Source organism: Leopardus geoffroyi, chromosome C2, assembly GCF_018350155.1.
Source record: "Leopardus geoffroyi isolate Oge1 chromosome C2, O.geoffroyi_Oge1_pat1.0, whole genome shotgun sequence".
In the NCBI taxonomy this organism is placed as follows: domain Eukaryota; kingdom Metazoa; phylum Chordata; class Mammalia; order Carnivora; family Felidae; genus Leopardus; species Leopardus geoffroyi.
The window spans coordinates 37729242-37745228 of NC_059333.1; positions in this window are offsets into that span (position 1 = coordinate 37729242).

Sequence of the window (15987 nt, forward strand, 5' to 3'; positions counted from 1 at the left end):
TCTCTCTCTAAAAATAAATAAATAAAAATTAAAAAAAAACTATTAAAATAAGAGCAAACTCAATTCAAATCAGCAGAATAAAAGAAATAATAAAGATCAGACAGAAAATAAATGTAAAAATTAGAAAAATAATAGAGAAAAAACAAGTTGAAAAATAATAGAGAAACACAAGTTGATTATTTGAAAAAATTGAATTTATAAAAAAAAGAAAAAAGAGTTCTTTAAATTTCTAATATCAGGAAATAAAGAAAGTATATTACTACTGAAATTTAAAAAATTAAAAGTATTATAAGGTTACACTGTGAACAATGGTGTGGCGAGAACATAGATAACCTATATGAAATGGACAAGTTCCTGCAAAGACACAAATTACAGGATGTGACTCAAGAAGAAATAGAGAATATGAACAGACCTATAAGAAGTAAAAATATTGAACTAGTAATTAAATTTTTAATTATATTTTAGTTAATATACAGTGCTATATTGGTTTCAGAAGAATTCAGTGACTCATCACTTACATACAACACCCAGTGTTCATCATAACAAGTGTCCTTAACACCTATCACCCATTTAGCTCATCACCCACCCACTTCCTTCCATCAACTCTCAGTTTTTTCTCTATCATTAAGAGTCTCTTATCGTTTGTTTCCCTTTCTTCTCCTTCCCCCACCCTTCCTATATGTTCTTTGTTTTGTTTCTTAAATTCCACATATGGGTTAAATCATATGGTATTTATCTTTCTCTGATTGACTTATTTCACTTAGCATAATACATTCTAGCTCCATACACGTTGTTACACATGGCAAGCTTTCATTCTTTTTGATGGCTGAGTAATATTCCATTATATATATATTATATAAATAATGTAATATATAATATAATACATATAATATATACGTATGTATATATGTGTATGTATATATATGTATGTGTTTGTGTATATATATATATATATATATATATATATATATACACACACACACACACCACTTCTTCTTTATTCATTTATCAGTTAATGGATATTTGGATTCTCTCCATAGTTTGGCTATTGTTGATAATGCTGTTATAAATGTTGGGGTGCATGCACCCCTTTGAACCTGTATTTTTATCCTTTGGGTAAATATATCATTGTCCAATTGCTGGATTGTAGGGTAGTTTTATTTTTAATTTTTTGAGGAACCTCCATACTGTTCCCCAGAGAGGCTGCACCAGTTTGCATTTCCACCAACAGTGAAAGAGGGTTCCCTTTCCACATCCTCACCAACCTGTTATTTCTTGTGTTGTTAATTTCAGTCATTCTGAAAGGTGTTAGGTGGGATCTCATGGTGGTTTTGGTTCATATATACCTAATTATGAGTGATATTGATCATCTTTTCATGTGTCTATTAGCCATCTGGATATCTTCTTTGGGAAAATGTCTATTCATGTATTCTGCTCATTTCTTAACTAGGTTGTGTTTTTTTTGGTGTTGAGTTTGATAAGTTCTTTATAGATTTTGGATACCAACCCTTTATCAGATATGTCATTTGCAAATATCTACTGCCATTCCATACACTGCTTTTAGTTTTTTTGATTGTTTTCTTTGCTGTGCAGAAGCTTTTTATCTTGATGAAGTCCCAATAGTTCATGTTTGCTTTCATTTCTCTTGGTTTGACGATGTGTCTAGTAAGAAGTTGCTCTGGCTGAGATCAAAGAGGTTTCTGCTTGTGTTCTCTAGGATTTTGATGCTTTCCTGTCTCACATTGAGGTCCTTCATCCAGTCTGAATTTATTTTTGTGTATGGTGTAAGAAAGTGGTCCAGTTTCATTCTTATGTATGTTGCTGTCATTTTTTCAACACTGTTTGTTTAAGATACTGTCTTTTTTCTATTGGATATTCTTTACTGCTTGTCACAGATGAGCTGACCACATAATTGTGGATCCATTTCTGGGTTTTACTTTCTGTCCCATTGATCTGTGTGTCTGTTTTTGTGCAAGTACCATACTGTCTTGATGACTACAGCTTTGCAATATAGCTTGAAATTCAGAATCATGATGCTTCTAGTTTTGTTTTTCTTTTTCAGGACTGCTTTGCCTATTTGGGGTCTTTTGTGGTTCCATACAAATTTTAGGATTGTTTGTTCTAGCTGTGTGAAGAATGCTGGCACCAAAACCAATAAAATACCTAGGAATAAACCTAACTAAACCTTCCTAGGAATAAAGAGTTAAAAGATCTTTACTCTGAAAAGTATAGAAGACTTATGAAAGATATTGAAGAGAGCACAAAGAAATGGAAAAGGATTTCATGTTCATGGATTAGAAGAACAAACATTATTAAAATATACTACCCAAAGCAATCTACACATTTAACGCAAACCCTATTAAAATACCACCAGCATTTTTTTGCAGAACTAGAGGAACTAGTAATTTTAAAATAAATAAACATTCCGTTGAGGAAACCCAGACTCAAATGACTACATGGGCAAATTCTTCCCAACATTTAAAGGAGAATTAATACCAAATCTTTATAAACACTTCCAGAAAGCAGAATAGGAAGGAATTCTTCTCAATATATTGTATGAGACCAGTGTTGTCTTTTTACTAAATCCATATATAAAGCCATCATAAGGGGAAAAAGAGGTATAGAACAATTTTCTTAATGAAAATAGACACAAAAATCCTGAACAAAATAATAGCAGTCTGAATCCAACCATATATAAAAAGTAGTATAAACATAGCCAAGTAGGATGTATTCTAAGAGTGCAAAATTATTTCAACAAGAAAATAAGTCATTGCAGCACAACACATAAATGGAATAAATGACAAGAAAACATATTATTATGTCAGTTACAGAAAAAAGTACAAAATGCAAAATCCTTTCATAATAAAAATACTCAGCAAACTAAAAGTGCATGGAACTTATTCAATCTTATTAAATATACAAAAAAAATTCTAGCACTGACATTATACTTAATGAAAAACTAACCACTTACCTCCTAAGATAAGGAGCAAAACAATGCCCACTCTCAATATATGTGTTCAACATTAAACTGGAGGTTCTAGCCAAGACAATTAAGAAAGAAAATGAATTAAAAGGCATCTAGATGGAAAGGAACAAGTAAAACCATACCTATTTGTAGATGACATGATCTTATATAAAGAAAAACCTTAGCGACTAAAAAATTAGGTCAACAGCCAATTTCATCAATGTCATAAGACTCAAAATCTTTATAAAAAATCTGTATTTCAACAGAGTAACAATGAAAAATCTGAAAATTAAATTAAGAAAACAATTCTATTTACAATAGCATCAAAAATAAAGTACATAAGATTAAATTAAGTGCAAGATTAAAAAAAGTGCAAAACTTGTACACTGAAAACTACAAAACATTGTTGGAAAAATTAAAGAAAGCTGAATAAATGGAAATCCACTCTGTGTTCCTAGATTTTAAAATTTAATTTTGATCTACAGATTCAAGATTTCTCAAAATCAAACTACATTTTTGGGAGAAGAACTTGACAACCTGCTCGTAAAATTCAGATTTGAAATGCAAGAGGCCCCAAAAGCCAAAGCAATCTTTAAAAGAGCCAAAGCATAAGAGACTGTTAAAAACTGAGAACAAACTGAGGGTTGATCAGGGGGTGGCGGGGGAGGGTGGGTGATGGGTATTGATGGGTATTGATGAGCACTGGGTGTTGTATGGAAACCAATTTGACAATAAACTTCATATATTGAAAAAAAATAAAAATAAAAAAAATAAAAGGTACAAAGGGGATTTAAGAACTTAACACAAATTGATAGTATCTAGACTGTGGTACTGGCATGATAATAGGCACATAGATCAATGAATAGAACTGAGAGTTCACAAATAAATTCTTACCTTTATTGTCATTATTTTTCAATAAGGGTGCCCATATAACCTAATAGGCAACAATCATCTCTTCAACAAATGGTTCTGGGACAACTAAAAATCCACATTCAAAAAAAATTAATGTGAACCCCTACATAACACCCCATACCAAAATTAGCTCAAAATTGACTTCATTCCTAAATATAAGGGTTAAACTATAAAACCCCTAGAACCAAATGTAGGCATAATCCTTCATAACCATGAATCAGGCAATAGTCTCTTAGATATGACACCACAAACAAAAGCAACAAAAGAAAACAAAAATAAAGCACACTTCAAAATTATAAACTTGTGTGCCTCAAAAGATACTTTCAAAAAAAGAAAAAGAAAGAAAACCCACAAAATGGAAGAATATTTTCAATTCATATTTGATAATGGTCTATTATACAGAATATATAGCAAGTCCTTATAAGTTAATGAAATGACCACCCAATTAAAAATGAGCAATGCATTTGAATAAATATTTTTTTCAGTGAAGATATCCAAATGACCAATTAGCACATGAAAAAATACTCAACATCATAAGTTATTAGGTAAATGCAAATCAAAACCATAATGAAATACCACTTCACACTCCTAAAATGACTAAAATAGAGACACATAATAACAAATGTTGACAAGGACATGGAGAAACTAGAATTCTCACACACTGTTGGTTGGAATGGAAGATGATACAGCTTATTTTGAAAAATTTTGACCTTTCCAAATAAAACTGTGAAAAATTTTTAAAAAGTCCAAAAAAAAAAAAAAAAAAAGAAGGCCATTTGGACTCATATGCTTGTCAAGCATATGAGTTTTATTTTCTTTTCTAGATTGAAATCTCGAGATTAAATCCATATCATATACTTGTTTGTACTTCCTCATAGTTTATGGCTTGGTGTTGGATGCATATCAAGTAGCAAAATACTGGTAAAAGTTTAATACCTGGCTCTTGGCACGGTGGAAGAAAAGATCTGACTTGTAACATTTGCCAAGTTCAATGATATAAATACTCCTATAATGAATGGACTATTCATGATATATAGAAAATATTTAGTAAACATATTTTGCATATTTTAAATATAAAGTATGTTATCTTTAGAGAAAGAACAAAAGAAGTCAATGCATGAGGAGTTAGTTTGACCTACAAAGTATTTTATTAATAGTTAAAGAATTACATTTTTTATCTCAAAATCAATAAATTAACTGTCACTATTGGGTCTACATGAAGACACCAAGTACCACTCAATCACTGTTTTTACTTCTGAATTGGATATTTTCTACCAATATATAGCAAATCTGAAGAAGAAAATGGTCTAATATACACTAAGTGTATATGAGTCATTAAGAAGTTTGGGTACTGTCACCCGTTACTTGCTGTATGTGTTTACTTGGGCTGCCAATTAATACCGAAGGCTAGGTGGCTTAAATAACAGAAACTTAATTTCTCACAGTTCTGGAGGCTCAAAGTCCAAGGTGAAGGGGGGAAAAATCAGTTTCTGGTGAGATCTTTCTTCCTGGCTTCCAGGCAATTGTTTTATATATATGTATATATATTTTATTGCCAAATTGGCTAACATACAGCGTGTAAAGTGTGCTTTTGGTTTTTGGGGTAGATTCCCATGGTTCATCGCTTACATACAACACCCGGAGCCTATCCCAACAAGTGCCCTCCTCAATGCCCATCACCCATTTTCCCCTCTCCCCCACGCCCCCATCCACCCTCCATTTGTTCTCTGTATTTAAGAGTCTCTTATGGTTTGCCTCCCTCTCTCTGTTTATAACTATTTTTCACCCCTCCCTTCCCCCATGGTCTTCTGTTAAGTTTCTCAAGATCCATATATGAGTGAAAACATATGATATCTGTCCTTCTCTGACTGACTTATTTCACAGTTTCTCACTGTGCCCTCACAGAACCTTTCCTTTGTGTTCACAGAAAGACAGGAAGACCTCTGGGGTCTTCCACTTCTTAAAAGGATACTGGTCATTTTGATTAGAGTCCCACCCTAATGAACTATTTAACCTTAATTAACCTCTCCAAAATCCTGTCTCCAGATAGTTTTTGGCTTTAACATGTACATTTGGAAGTGAGGAGTCGGGGCACCATTCATTCCATAACATTTGCATAGTAAGTTGCCCAAAAAAGATGTTTTTCTCTCAGAGATCTGTGATAATGTGTGTTGTAGATGAACCTGACTATTTGAAGCACAGTTAGGCAAAATATAAAGAGTTTTATTGCTCCAGGGCAAAATCTTTATTTTTAAAAGTAGTCTAAGATGCCATATACATATTTCCTTAGAGAAATATTTTTATTTGTTCTCTGGAAATTCTAGACAAAGTTTCAATTTAGAAAAAAAAAAAAAGCAAAACAAAACATTTTTTTAGGTCTGTGGAAGATACAAAGTACTTCATTAGGTGATATTAAGTCTACAATTCTAAAGGAGAGGTTAAACTTCGAATAATCATTTTCACTAAAATCCTCACAAAGTAAATGCATTAAATTACTATTAAACAAATTAATCTGTTATCACCTAGAAAGTAAAAGCCTTCAAAAATGCTAAAGGGGTGCTCTCCTTAGTAATAAAATTTTGGTCTCCTAAATAAGAATGTAAGAGATAGATAATCACTTTTCCCAAACACTAAACATAAATTCTAATACATTAATCTATTAAATAGGAACATAGAGACATTGTGGCCCAGTGCCCTATAGGGATGCCTTGGCTCTATGAATTACATTATTTTCTTTATAGTCTAAGTAATGGTATGCCATAAATTTTTTTTTTGAAAATGATACTTTGGATCAGTGACTGAAATCTCCATATTTTAAACAAAAAGAATAAGAGTGTGTAATTTAACATTAAATTTAAAAATTAAAGAAAATTCAACTTCAGCACCTAACTATGATATTCTTCTATGCCCCAAAAAGCAAAAGGGCAATCACATTTCCTTGGATAAGAGAAATACCCTACCTTTAAGGGAACAGACACCACACAGGTTAAATGAAAACATGATTTCATTACTCATCACAACTTGGAAAAAGTGACTGAAATCATTTGGTTGGTCTTGTATGGACACTGGAGTGACATATTCTTCATCTGAACCACCTGATTTTTAGCTTTTTTTCTAAACTGTTTGATGTCATGCAGAAATCCAATCCCAGTCAGATTTAGAGTAGAGCTGAGGACTAGAGCTGAAAGCCAGCTTTTATCAATCTAAACAGATAAATTGAATTCATTCAAGTAAGAAAAGAAAGTGAATTTTGGAGCCCAAGTCATCTACCATGGATGATCCAAATAACCGGGCAATAGCTACATCTTTATTTCGTGCAGTGTAATATGAACAAAGCTAATTTATAGGATTTCACAGCCCAAAGTGAAAGTGGGAATTGACAATAATCTGAATAATTTGTAGTGTGGATATGTTATCTGAGCAATAAAACCAAACAAGATTACATAGGATGTCTTTTATAAGTTACTATATAGTTATACAGATGTAGGAGAGTCAAAGTAAAAATTAATTTATGAATGTGAAATGTTATGTAGAGAATTATGTTGTTATGCTCCTGGCCCCAATTCACTTTTCCCACCAGGACATTTATTTGCCAGCAGTTGTGAATCATGACCAGTAACGGCTCATAGCTGCAGCCTCCTTCAGAGAATTACCCTCAGCCAAACTGGAGCCATTTCCCACCGAAGACTATGTCTCTCCTTTCCTTTCCCCTTCCCCAGTCAACTTGACCCATGCCTGACTAATAAGAAGGTACAAGACTGGTTTCCTTATTTCAAGGTAGACTAATTCTGTGATGTAATTTGTGCTCCAGAACTTCCTTCTGGTATCAGACTACAGGCAGTTCTTTAGCTGAAACAAGAATTTGGGTTAGCTATTTTTTAACTGTATTTTCTCACTTTGTTTCTTTAAATGATGTCATTCATTTTTTTAGTGCACAACAATTTTATTCATCATCATGATTTTTTTTTTACTTGTTTGCTTGCTTATTTTTATTTTTTTTATCGATGTATAGTTAACACACATTGTTATAGTAGTTTCAGGTGTCCAACATAGTGATTCAACAACTCTACCTTATGCTGTGCTCACCACAGTGTAGCTATGATCTGTCACCATACAGTGCTATTACAATACCATTAACAGTATTCCCTATGCTGTATCTTTTATCCCTGTGACTTAGTCATTCTGTAACTGGAAGCCTATACCCCCCACTCCTCTTCACACATCTAGCCCATCCTTTTGCCCCCTTCCCTTTGTATTTATGGGTTAGTTTCTGCTTTTTTTTGTTTGTTTTCACTTGTTTTGTTTCTTCGATTCCATAGAAGTGAAATAATACAGTATTTGTATTTCTCTGTTTGACTTATTTCACTTAGCATAATACCCTCTAGGTGCATCCATGTCATCACAAATAGCAAGATTTCACAGTTTTTATGGTGCAGTGATATTTCATTGTATATATATACCACAGCTTCTTTATACTTTCAACTATCAGTGGACACTTGGGTTACTTCCCTATCTTGGCTATTGTAAATAATGTTGCAATAAACATAGGAGTACATATATCTTTTGGAAAGCATGTTTTCACTATCTTTGGGTAAATATCAAGTAGTGGAATTACTGGGTAATATGGTATTCTATTTTTAATTTTTTGAAAAACCTCCATACTATTTTCCACAGTGGTTGTACTTAAATTAGTACAACAATGCACAAAGTTCATTTTTCTCCACATTCTTACCAACACTTATTTCTTATCCTTTTGATTCTAGTTGTTCTGGCAGATGTGCTAGGTGATATCTCATTGTGGATTTAATTTGCATTTCCCTGATGGCTGGTGATGTTGAACATCTTTTTATGTGTTTGTTGGCCATCTGTTTATCTTCTTGGGTAAAAGGTCTATTTCTGTCCTCTGCTCATGTTTCAATTGGATTATTTCAGGTTTTTTTTTGGGGGGGGGGTTGGGGTTTTGTTTTGTTGGCGTTGAGTTGTATGAGTTTTTTGTTTGTATTTATCTTGGATGTTAATCTCTTATTGGATCTATCATTTGCAAATATCTTCTCACATTTAGCAGGTTACCTTTTCATTTCGTTGAGGGTTTCCTTCACTGTGCAAAAGCTTTTTATTTTGGTATAGTCCCAATAGTTCCTGCTTGCTTTTGTTTCCCTTGCCTGAGGAGATATAGAAAAACTTCCCTAAGGCCTGTGTCAAAGAAATTGCTCCCTATGTTTTCTTTTAGGAGTTTTATGGTTTCAGGTCTCACGCTTAGGTGTTTAATCCATTTTGTGTTTATTTTTGTGAAAACTATAAGAAAGTGGTCGAGTTTCATTCTTTTGCATATAGCTGTCCAGTTTCTCCAGCACCATTTATTGAAAAGACTGGAATTTTGGTTAGGTTTTCTACTCTGTTCTATCCTACTTCCATGATTACTGTTTGTCTGAGGGCCTTCCCTCAATTTCTCATTTTGAGATGATCTATCCTGGGCTCTGCTTTTAGGAAACTTGAAATAAAGTAGGTTGTATTAGAAGTTGTCTTGGGAGGCAGACTTTAAGAAGGGGATTCTTTAGGGGTGCCTGGGCGGCTCAGTCAGTTAAGCATCTGACTCTTGATCTCAGCTCAGGTCATGATCTCATGGTTCGTGAGTTCAAGCCCCACATCGGGCTCTGCACTGATGGCATGGAGCCTGCTTGAGATTTTGTTTCCCTCTCTCTCTGTCCCTTCCCTGCTTGCTCTCTATCTCTCCCAAAATAAATAAAAATAAACTTTAAAAAAGGAGTGGGATTCTTTAGTCATATTATTTACCACTTGGATAGGAAAGAGGACTCTACTACTTGTAGCAGGTAAACATTGGTGACCTCTGGCATGTTGTAACAGTTGAGGTTGCTTAAATTTTCAACTGTGACAAACTGGAATGAAATACCAGTAGAAGGAAAAGCACTAGCTGGTGCTATATCTGGGGACTTTGAGAAGTCAGGGAAATAACACCTATGAGGACTTGGCATTGAAAGGCTGTTGCTGAGCTCCACTGAAGCTTTTAAAAGAGTGAATATAGTTCATATCTGTTAATTAACAATTTATTTATTTTTTTAAATTTTTTTTTCAACGTTTATTTATTTTTGGGACAGAGAGAGACAGAGCATGAACGGGGGAGGGGCAGAGAGAGAGGGAGACACAGAATCGGAAACAGGCTCCAGGCTCTGAGCCATCAGCCCAGAGCCTGACGCGGGGCTCGAACTCACGGGCCGCGAGATCGTGACCTGGCTGAAGTCGGACGCTTAACCGACTGCGCCACCCAGGCGCCCCTGTTAATTAACAATTTAAAACAATATGTGTGAGTTAGAGTTCTTCCGTGACAACACTTAGACTCTTATCTCCTGCCTCTGAAGGTCAGACATGGCTTAAGATCAGGCACAGAACTTAATTCTAAGTGTGTCAAATCTTCAGAGAACACAGGATTTCTGCCTTGAGCAAACCTCCTATGCAAAATCAGGACACTAATAGGAGAGAAGTGGATCTCTGAGTCTTGAGATAGGCATATACAAGATGCACCTTATGAATTTAATGTAAGATACTAATTTGGTGTAATTACAGTAAAGCACATCTGGGCTGAAATGGCAGGCAGGGGTCCTGACCTATTAGGATATTGGGAACTATGGAGAAGACTCAGAACATTGTGTTTTTAGAGACAAGTTAAATGCACAGCCAAGGAAGGTATTGCTTAATATATACAAGCAAAGAGATTCAAAGAATGGAGTATCAGAAAACTGAGATAAGCCACGATGGAAAGTTACAATCAATTACTCCGTTTCCAGCACTAAACTGGTTCTCAGACCCAGCACTCATGGACCAAAGAAGTTCAGATTTTCCTGAAAAAGGACTTTGCAATACTACATCAAGGAGAAATGTAATTATCCCAGGCCTCTAAGAAAACCTATGGCCATTTATTTAGATAACTACACATGAGATAAAGGCTTTTGAAAACAAGATCTGAGTTGATCTTCAAATTCAGCAATCCACAGTGCTATCATGGCCTCCCTATTTGAATGGGCTGTAGGTTGATGTTAGGTAATATGGTAGAATGAATAATGGCCTCCAAAATATGTCCACTTTCTAGTGCCCAGCACCTGTTACTGTTGCTTGTTAAATCTGTTACTTCACAGATATGGTTAAGTTAAGCGTCTTAAAATGGGAATTATTGAGGGTGGGCCCTTTTAAGGGAAGAAAACATTGGAATGATTTACTTTGAAGATGGAGAAAGGGACCACAAGCCAAGGTGGCTACTAGAGGCTTTAAAAGGCAAAGAAACAGTGTGGCAGAAGGAACCAGCCCTGCTACACTTTGATTTTAGCCTAAAGAAACTTATTATTGACTTCTAACCTCTAAAACTGTTTGCTAATAAATGTGTGTGTGTGTGTGTGTGTGTGTGTGTGTGTGTGTGTGTAAACCACTGAGTTTATGGTAACTACTTAAAGTAGCAAATCAGAAAATAAAACAGGTAAGAAATGGAATTCTGGCCTAGGTCCATCTTACTTTGGGTATATTGGGTCCACAACCTCACCTAGTAGTCTTTTATACTTAATTCCAGATTTACCTTTATATTTACAAGTTTGTATTTGAAAGGAACATAGGATATATCCCAGGTATGTATTAATTCTCCTTTTCTCTGTTATAATATAGTCAGAAGGGACTTGGACCATTGAGATATTCTAAAGATCAGATCACATTTGTCTATTTTATTTGTTATATACAAATGAATCCTGATGAACAAAAAGTCAAGTTTGTGAGATATTATCTCCATTGAATGGAAAATAAACCTACACAATTTTAGGACCTATGACATTAGTAAAGATTTTTGAGTCTAGTGGTCTGGATCATGCTAAAAAAGCAAATTGAACCTTGAAACTTCTACCATTAAGAAAGTCCTCTAGGTTTTGGAGACAATGTATTCTGTGCTTGAAACTACCATTCACGTACATCTATTAGATAATGTGTATGGCTGCCACTTTTGGGTGACTTCCCAAAAGAAAAAGTGTTATGGTAGGTTCAAACTACTATACAAATGGGCCTGATTGGGCCATATGACTTGATAGATCCTATGGTAGTAGTGTTATCTCTGTTAGAGAAGGACAGGATGCCTCTGCCAAGCCCCAGTAGAAAAGTTACGATGCATAACTCAAGCTCTAGAGTATGGTAATGCTGTCTTTCTCAGAAAACTATAGACTATTAAAAAGAAAAACAGTTTCTAGTATGCTATTGAGCTACCAAGGGACTATGAAACCAGAACTGTCCTGAAGAACTGAATACTATTATACACATGAAGGTCTAATAGCAATCAGCCCTGTATCCAAAGTGGAAAATCTGAGATGAAACTGAACAGATCCAGAAGACACAATAAGCTACAAAAAGATAGGGGGTCTCACAGACCTCCATGTTCCCTTCTATCACATGAGTATCTCTCCCTCAGCTTAGACCATTGGCCTCATGGAAGGGTTCCGTAAGATTAACTGATAGTGGAGGGGAAAAAAACCAAACATGTTTATTTGAGAGGTCTGTGAGGTATTTGGATATAGGCTGCAAATGAACTTCCTGATTGGCTTACAGCCACACTCAGTGAAGATGGTGAGAGAAAATCTTCCCAATGAACACTGTCTGACAGGATCTCTGGTCATCCTCTGTATGGAGAGGGAAGTGGCCCATGGTATGGACATAGACCTCACTTCCCTGGGTGGCTATGTGCTTCCTCTTCTCCATACCTCAGCCTATCACTGACAGACATGGAGTACAAAGAAGTACTTCTTGCCCTAAATCTATGATGGAACTTTTGTTTTATACTTCCCTGTGAGGTCACCACAAAGCTAGTTTCTGCAATCACACTCTTAACTTTTTTCCATGCTCCGTCTTGCTTCTCACGTTCTCCTTTTAAAATCACACAAACAAAAAATTCCCTTCTCAAGCCCTACTTTCAGGAAGCCCAATCTAAGACATTATATTAAACCACATGGTTGATGGTATCTATTAAATAATTATAAATCTCTTCCCTTAACTACTTTGAGAAATTTACTATCAATAACCTTGATAATAGCACAGCAATAACATTAGGATTTAAAAGTCAAGATTATAACCTGCCTTGGCTATTTAAATAACCTATGATTTAAAAATCTAAAATTAAAAGTTGCCTATTCCATCTTCTGAAGTTTAAAGAAAATGCTTCAGCATCATATTTCTGTCATGGCTCCCTCTAGTCTTAAAGTGATTCAGAAATTTAAATGGTAGAACCAGAGAATTAATTTATCAAAAAATTCACCCATATTTTTAAAAATGGGAAATTCATCTATAGTATAAAAAGTCAACTCAGTTTGTCCTGTGTCTCTTACTTCCTGATCAGAATTACTGTGTAGGCTGCCTAGTTGGCAAATCAACACAAATTAGGAAAATTTTAAAAGAAAATCAAGTGGAAAAGTCCTTTATAAGGAAATTGTTGACTATGCCAACATCAAGCCTAATTTACTATTTACTAAAACAATTTGAATCAAGCCAGCTATCTTTTTTGACTTCACAGTTTACCAAACTGTACAAGAGGTGGGCTCTCAAATGAATACATTATCTACCAAGCATTTTAATCATTTAAGGAAATAAATGTAAACCAAATAATATAAGTAAGGCTTCTAATCAATGTTTTGTAAAACTGTAGCCTAAGAATAAGAATATAAGAAAGTCTGCTTTAAAAAAAAAAATAGTTCCAATGAAAATAACTGTGCTTCACTGCATGATTTTAAGCTGGATGAATGAGTTATGCCACTAGAATGTCAAAGGCCTTCAAATAAGTGGATTATAACAACTAACCTATTTATTTGTGGCTTTTGATGTATAATAAAGATCTTATTTTTTCTTATTCCAATAAATATGGATGATCAGAATCATCAGAGATTAACCAGTTGTTTTGTCAAAGATCACTCTAGAAATAATGTCTATCCATAACCTTTGGTTTCTGGCTTCTGCCATCAGTATATTACTCAAACTCCACTCTCAAAATTACTGACAAGCTTATAATCACCAAATCCCATAATTCTTATGAGTCCAGAGAGTGAACATTTTAGAGTAAAACTAAATTATTTTTTTTCTTTGTGTTTACAACTACTAATAGTATATAATCAATATTAAAACAGTCTGGACAAATAAAATTCTCCAACTGCTAATGGCTTCTGTTCATGTAATAATGAATGATGTAGCCAAAAGATACTTATAGAGAAGTCCATCATTTTGAAGAGCTGCATATTAAAGTATATTATAACAGAACACATGCAATTTATCTTAAGATCACAAGGGCATTTTGTTTCTACTTTCATTTGAAGATCAGGTATTTGAAATCATATGAGATACCTACTACTCAAAACAAAGACCAAAATTTAAAAATGACTCAATAGAGCAAGTTGATATGAAGATTAGGGAACTAAAAATACTAAAAACTGAAGGTCAGTTAATCCAAGAAGAGTAATTCAGGCATGTAGATTGGAAAATGGGAGAGTAATCTTTTTTGTGGGTGGAGTGAAAATGAAAATGAAATAAATACATATAGCTTCTATTAGTAGAAGCTTCTAGTCCATGATCTTAATAGTTCCACTTAAATCAGTGTATATCAAGGCATCTAGTAGTGGGTATGTCTAGAAAAGATAGAGAATACAGTGTTCACTGGGATTTCCACATAAAACGAGTATCCTCAAGAACTTGTTCATTCTCATCCAACACATTAAAATTTAAGGCATTTTCTAGTATGATGGGTATTAAGAAGGGCACTTGTTGTGATGAGCACTGTCATGTGTAAGTGATGAATCACTAAATTCTGCACCTGAAACTAACTTTACCATAAATGTTAACTGACTAGAATTTAAATAAAAACTTAAAATTAAAAAAAAATTCAAGGCATTTTCTAGAACTTTTCCACATTATTGGTTTAGTAATGAGAAAGAGTGTACAAGTTAGCCAGTGCCCAAAAGTAGATTTGGAAAGCTGGTTGTCCTTATTTTTTTTTTTCAAGATTAGCCGTGAGAAATTTGAAGTCCTTGAAGACATTTCAAGCATTAAAATTAAAATTAAACCCACAATTTTGACCATAACTTCCATTTATTCATATTTTTACCCAACTTCATTTTGGAAAACAATAGTAAAGCCAGTTATACATTTAAAAAATCAGGAAATAATTCTACTTCTTATTGATTCTTCTTTTATTTCACCTCATTCAGGATGCACATCCATAAAGTTACTATTGTCATATCTGTTTTCTAGTAGATGTTTGTGGTAAGCAGAATTCCAAGATGGCTCTCAAGATCTCTATCCCCTGATGTATATGCCTTATATACTTTCTTTCCCTTGAGTATGAACAGGACTTATGAATAAGAAAGGAAACAGCCAGTGTGATTATGTATATGGTACAGTTGACCTTAAGAAAGGGAAATTGTCCTAGATTGGCCTCTCCTAATCAGGAGCCCTTTAAGGGAACTATGCTGTTCCAGAAAAAGGAGATTGAAACCTTGGAGAACTCAATATGGGAGAGATTGTCAATTGCAGTCTTTGATGATGGAGGAGGCCACATGGCAAGGAAGGTGGGTAGTCTCTAGGAGCTGAGAGCAGTCCTCAGCTGATAGCAAGAAAATAAAAACTTCAGTCCTATAATCAATCACAAGGAAGTGAATTTTGCTAACAAAAATGAGCTTTCAAGAGGATTTTATGAGATGAGAATAAAGGCTGCCGATACCTTAATAACAACCCTTTGAGAATTAAAGAGAGAACCCAGCCTTGTGATCCAAGCTCAGAAACTATGATAGGATAAGTGGGTATTGTTTTAAGCCACTAGATCCATGCTAATTTGTCACACAGCAATATAAAACTAATATAATATTTCTGCAACAAATCTCATCTGTATTATTGATTTTCTCCCCTTATTCCCTCCCAGTTTCTCAGTCTATTTCTAGTTCCAGGTATGGTGGTCCTGCTTTTCTAAACCAGTTATGGTTATAGTAATCATTTTCCGAGAAGATAATTCTATAACCCAGTAAGAGGTCACTAATTTCTCTGTCAATTGTTATTGGTCAAAGGTGGGCAAACTGAATTGGCCTGATAAC